This window comes from Gossypium hirsutum, chromosome A02 (assembly GCF_007990345.1).
Source record: "Gossypium hirsutum isolate 1008001.06 chromosome A02, Gossypium_hirsutum_v2.1, whole genome shotgun sequence".
NCBI lineage: Eukaryota > Viridiplantae > Streptophyta > Magnoliopsida > Malvales > Malvaceae > Gossypium > Gossypium hirsutum.
The window spans coordinates 60,512,791-60,519,431 of NC_053425.1; positions in this window are offsets into that span (position 1 = coordinate 60,512,791).

A 6,641-nucleotide genomic window follows, 5' to 3' on the forward strand; every position below is an offset into this window, starting at 1 on the left:
CTAGGGACACCTCTATTATTAGCCCCTCTTCCTAGGTTGTTCTGTGTTCTTCCACTCGAAGGAGCATTACTCGCATATTGCGTTTTGCCTTTCCCTTCCATTTCAGGACAGTTTCGGATGAAATGGTCTAACGACCCACATTTGAAATAGCCTTTTTTATTTCCCGGCACTCACTAAAATGGCGTCTACCGCATTGTGAACATTATGGTTTGTTCGGTGGAGCACTACCATCACTCGTGATAGAAGTGGTTTGCGCCTTAGACGTTGTGTACTGCTTACTCTTATTTCTACTCGAGAATCCCACTAAAGCATTCAATCGAGTAGTGAACTCTCTCGATCTTTTGAACGAGGTCTAAAACAATTTTCCTATTTGTCTTTCCTTCGAGTCACGAGACTCTATATTAACTTTTCTCTTCTCCTTGACCAATTCTTCTACTTTGCAAGCTCTCTCAACAGGAACCACAAACTCCCTTAACTCTAAGATGCCTACTAACAATCGGAGGTCTTTGTTCAATTAGTCCTCAAATCACTTGCACATGATGGCTTCAGTAGATACGCACACCCTAGCATATTTGCTGAGCCTTACGAACTCACGCTCATAATCTGTTACTGTCATTCGGCCTTGCTTCAATTCTAGAAATTCCTTTCTCTTTTGATCTATAAACCTCTGACCAATATACTTCTTTCAAAATTTCTCTTGTAATAATTCCCATGTAATCATTTCCCTTGGTACAACCGGCACAAGGGTGTTCCACCACTAGTAGGTCGAGTCTCGTAGGAGTGACACAATACACTTCATGCACTCCTCAAGTGTGCAAGACAACTCATCGAATACCCTACTGGTATTTTCTAGCCATAATTATGCCATCTCTGGGTCATCATCTATATTCACTCTAAATTCCTCAGCCCTCTGCTTCCTAATTCTATTAACCGGAGGTTTCTCCCTTCTTAACATCTCCACCACTTGGGGCGATAAGGGGTAAGGCTAAAGGATTGGAGGGGGTAGGGGAGGTGAAGTGTTTGGATTTGCATGAATAAACTCTAAATACTAGGCATCCATCATATGGAGGTAGGCTTCTCTAGCTCCTCCACCCTGACTTAGTGTCACGGGCCCACTCGCACTGGCGCAGTCCCTCAGTGGGAACCGGCACATTGCTCTCCACATCATCTGCCACTACTCCGTCAAGATTCATTTACTATATGAAAACACAACTTAAAGGTCAGGAGTCTTCACACTATCACAATGTATTTATTGCATGTATAGCTACACTTGTACACTCGCTACGTTAGTCCAAGAATCGACTAAACCATAGCTCTAATACCACTAAATGTAACACCCTTTACCCGATTTTGATGCTGGAATAGGAAACAAGATGTTACCGGGCTTAAACACATACACACAATCATTTTTGGGTCATAATTTTCACTCGATTTCTTTTTTGAAACTTTCAAACCTCCTCTTAATGACCTTAATATAGACCTACGAGGCCTAAAACACGTTTTGGAAATGGTTCGAGAATAAACTGAACACTTTAGAAAACTTTGAAAATTTTCAAAGCAAATAGCGGCACCTGCACGTGTGAAAGGACGACACATCTATGTGTCTTCTTAACATGACCATGTTAAAGGCCCATGTGGCTCACATGGACTGAACATATCAGGACACTCGTGTCCCTAGCCCGTATGAATTTATTTCTTGATTCAAACCTACAGCGGTTTTCACACGGATTGGAACACGCTCGTGTCCATGACTCGTGTCCCCCACACGGCCATGAGATGCCCATGTCTCAGCCCGTGTGCAAAAACCTTCACATTATGTTTCTGACATCAACAACCCTTTAAGGGTACATGACCATGGTACACTTCCGTGTACTAGGCCGTATCCTTCACACGGTTGAGGTACACTGCCATGTCTCTGCCCGTGTGGTAGATACTAGCATTCTGTTTGCCAAATTTAGGTGCAGGAGACACACGGTGTGACAGCCCTAAATTGACCCTAGTCGGAAAGTGGTTTTGGGACCACTAAACCGAGTCATAAAAAAATAATTAACCGTCCTAGTTGATGCTCATTATATGTACTTATGCATGTGTGAAATTTCATGTTTGAATTTTGTTAATTGTAAGTGAATTTTAGTAAATAGGACTTATGTGAGAAAATTTAGAAATGTGCTAGGCAAATGTAAAGTGGCCTATTAATGCATGTTATAGAAATGGTGGGTTTGCATGTCAAATTGCCCAATATTTGAGCTAGTGGTCGGCCATGCTATGAGTGGAAACATGTCACAAACATGTTATGTTAGTGATGTATGTTAGGAACAATAAAATAAGGAGTATGGGTAATAAAGAAATGGAAAAAGGAAAGAATGTGTGTGATTGTTTCTTCCCCTCCCCATTGTCGTGAATGTAAGAAAGAAAACAAAAAAAAAGTGTCCATCTTTTTTCATTTCTCTTGGCCGAATGTTCTAAGGAAGAAAGAAAAACAAGTTGTGTTCTTTGGTTCTTCTTGGCCGAATTGAAAGGAAGAAGAAGGGAGTGAAGCAATCGGTCATCTTAGGTCACTATTAAGGTAAGGAAGTTTGTACTAGCTCTTGAAATTTTAGTTGATATTGAGTGAGTTATCAAGTGATTTTTGTAAACCATGTTGAAATTTTGATTTTGGGGGTGAGTATGGTTTTCGGCTATAAAAGATTAATAAGGGTGATGGTTGTGTTTCATGCTAAACTTAGATAAATAATTGTAGTTTGCTTACATCTTGATATCTATAAGTTCCTTTCTTGGTTCTACCATAGACCCACGAAGTATATGTTTATTTGGTGTTGTTGGAGGTTTATGATAGAAGCTAATGAGTGAGAGTTTGATAGGTACTATGAGGTTAAACTTCATGAGATTGTAAGCTTGTAAGTTGGATGATGAAATTCATGCTTTGTGAAGGTAAATGGTGTAGAAGGAGCATTCGGCCATGAAAAAAAAAGAAAATTTATGATGAATTAAGTTGGAAGCTATTATAATGTACTTGTGCATTCAGGTATGGGATGAAAATATATGAGATGGTTATAATCAGCCTTGTGATTCGGCTCTTGCATATATATATATATTTGCACATGATGTATTGGTATGATATATATATATATCATCTTAAGGTATATGTTTATATGTGATGGTGTTTTAGTTATGGAGTAAATGATGGATGCGTATTGAGTTATAATATGTAATGCATTAGTTAGTAAAAATGTATGTCATTTATATGTGGTACTAAGTATATAATTGGCCTCAACATAGACATGCATATTCGGCCACATGAGATGGATTGGCGTTGCATGTATTCGGTTAGAGGCAAGCATATTGATGCTTTTATCTTAGCTTAGACAATCGGCTAAAAGGAAGTGTGGGATAATATGTCGAGTTGATTCATGATTTCATATGTATGTAACTTTAATGTCTAATGAATATATATGGGCTAAGTACCTTGAGTTCCTCTTTTCGATGCTCAAATGATTAAATCAATTTATTTGTTAAATTAAGCTCAAGAGCAAAGGGGAACTAGATCCGATAAAGGGAAGGAAAAAGTGGTCGAATAGCCATCGAAATCGTTCGACGACATCCGAGGTAAGTTTTTGACTAATAGAACTTAGATTATGATTTGATTAGATCATGTTTTAAGCAAATCAAAATCATGCTCTTTGTATGTGGCTATTGAGCCGAAATTGCAAGTGTGATAAGTGTCTTGTGTTTGAGCTTTGGTAATGAAAATGAAATACGGATGTGTCATGATTTATTGATATATGTGCTTGGTTATTCGAATGATATCCGGGCTAAGTCCCGAAGGCTTTTGTGCTAAGTGACTATATCCGGACTAAGATCCGAAGGCATTTGTGCGAGTTACTAATTCCGGGCTAAGCCCGAAGGCATTGGAGCGAGTTACTAAATCCGGGTTAAGTCCCGAAGGCATTTGTGTGAGTTACTATAACCGGGCTATGTCCCGAAGGCATTTGAGTGAGTAGCTATATCCGGTTAAATTCTGAAGGTATGTGATTCGGGAATAGGCGATCTTGCTGTAAAAATTTCAGTTAATACGCTTGTAAAATCCCAACAATGAGGTATGTTTCATATGTGCATTGGAATAGTTGATTCCCTTCGAATAATATTCGCTTAGTCTAGTAATGAGCTTCCGGTATTTGGCTAAGATAATCCCTTATGTATGAATATAGGGGTTGGAATGTGAAGTAGGAATGATTTGAGAATATGTATATATGGAATTATCCGTTTAGTTATATGAATGCTATACTTCAGTTGTGCTTAAATTCTTTGCTCAAAACTTACTAAGCATTTAATGCTTACTCCGTTTCTTTGATTCTCTGTTTTATAGATTTTGGTTTGTCAGCTATCGGACTCGGGAATTTTGAAGTCGAAGTCGCCCACACTATCAAAGCTCCTTTTGGTATACTTTTGGTTGAACTTTGAAATGGCATGTATAGGACTACCCTTTTTGTTATTAGTCACGTACCCTTCGGTTTTGTGTAAATTTGGATAGCCATGCGAAAATGGCTTAAATATACTTTGATCATAGCATTATAATCGTTTTGTATGTTGTCCGTCGAGAGGTATGGAAATGTTGGTAACGGTTAGCCATGGGAATGGTTATTCATGATCACTTTTGGTATATGTATGACAAACTCTAGTTGATCCATGGAGGATCATGGAATAGGTAAAGTTTACCTTAAAAATAGATGCTGGCAGCAGTGATGTGGATGTGAAAAATCACTAAAAATAGTAAGAATGGAATTAAATAGTGAATAAATTATGTAATCGAACCTTGATGAATCTATTTTCATAGGAAAGTAACAAAACGTTCATATGAATAGTATATTATGAGATGTTAAAGTTTTCGTGAGACAGGGCCAGAACGGTTTCTGGATTCCCTGATCTGAATTTGGAAATTCATTATAAATTAACCAGAGACATTTAGAAGTCATTCCATATATGTATAAATTCAGTTTTTGAGCCTAGTTTCTATAGAAACAAACGGCATTAGTATTGAAGCCCTGTACAGGGAGATATCCAGGTCGTAATGCATGAAGGTCAGTGTAGTCGTACCCTGTAACAGGGGAGAATTTAACTAATAAACTGTACTAATTGGCCCAACCAAAAATTCTAGAAAAAAAAACTGTAGATGGACATATGAGTCTAGTTTCAGAAAAAAATTACGAAACTGATTTTCAAGTTTTGGAACTCAAGATATGATTTTTAAGGTGACAGTAACGCAGTTAGCCAACTGCCTGGAAATTTTTAAAATGGACTGTGAAAGTATATGAATTAAGTCGGTTAGCACCTCGTGTTCGACTCCGGCAACGGTCTCGGGTATGGGGTGTTACAATTTTATTGGTATCAGAGCTACGGTTTAGTCGATTCTAAGACTACCGTAATGCGTTTGGGGCTAGCTATACATGCCATTTTATGTGATTATTTGATAGTGTGGTGATTTCTGACATTTGCAAATGTGTTTATTTATAGTAATGGATCCCGATCCCGACCAAGCGGTAGCTGATGATCTTGAGAGTGTAGCGCCTGCTCCCGCACAAGGGACAACGCCGGCGGACTCTCAGCCTATTGCTAGTAATCCGAATGATGAAGCTAGACAAACTTTCTATAGCGTGATGAATGATTTGTTCAACCAATACATTCGAACTAATACGGCTGTTCCACAACCTCCATTCCCGACTAATGCCACCCCCGCACCTACAATACCTCCGGCAACTGACCAAATAAGGTCAAATAAGCCCCCAGTTGACAGAATTCAAAAACACGGGGCTACTGAATTTAAGGCTACGGATAGGGATGATGCCGAGCAAGCTGAATTTTGGTTGGACAACACTATCCGGGTACTCGACGAGCTATCTTGCACACCCGATGAGTGCCTAAAGTGTACTATCTCCTTGCTACGTGATTCTGCCTACTATTGGTGGAATACGTTGACTTCTGTTGTGCCCAGAGAGCAAGTAACTTGGGAGTTTTTCCAAACCGAGTTTCGAAATAAGTATATCAGTCAGAGATTCATTGACCAAAAATGGAAGGAATTTCTTGAACTCAAACAAGGTTCCATGTCGGTTACCGACTATGAACAAAAATTTGTGAGGCTTAGCCGATACGCACGAGAATGCATTTCCTCAGAAGCCGTAATGTGTAAACGTTTCGAGGATGGACTGAATGACGATATAAAGCTGTATGTAGGCATTTTGGAAATCCGAGAATTTGTGGCACTTGTCGAGCGAGCTTGCAAGGCCGAGGAGCTCAGTATGGAGAAAAGAAAAGTTGAGGCGGGAGCAAGGGAGTTTCGTAAGAGGTCTTCAGGGAAGCCCTTCCCACAGTCATCGAAGAAATTTAGAGATGGCTTAGGCCGGTCTAGGGACACTTCGGGCTTTTCTAGACGAGATCGCGATCGACCCCCTGTGAGTACACGAGTCACTTCAATCGCCGGTGTTGGAAATGATCGTCGAGACAGAACGGAGTGCCAATATTGTGGAAAATGGCATTCTGGGAGTTGTAGATTCCATGACTGCTCCTGTTACAAGTGCGGGTCAGTTGACCACTTTATTAAAGATTGCCCGAGGTTGTCTGAACAGAATGTAAATCAGAGTGGGAAA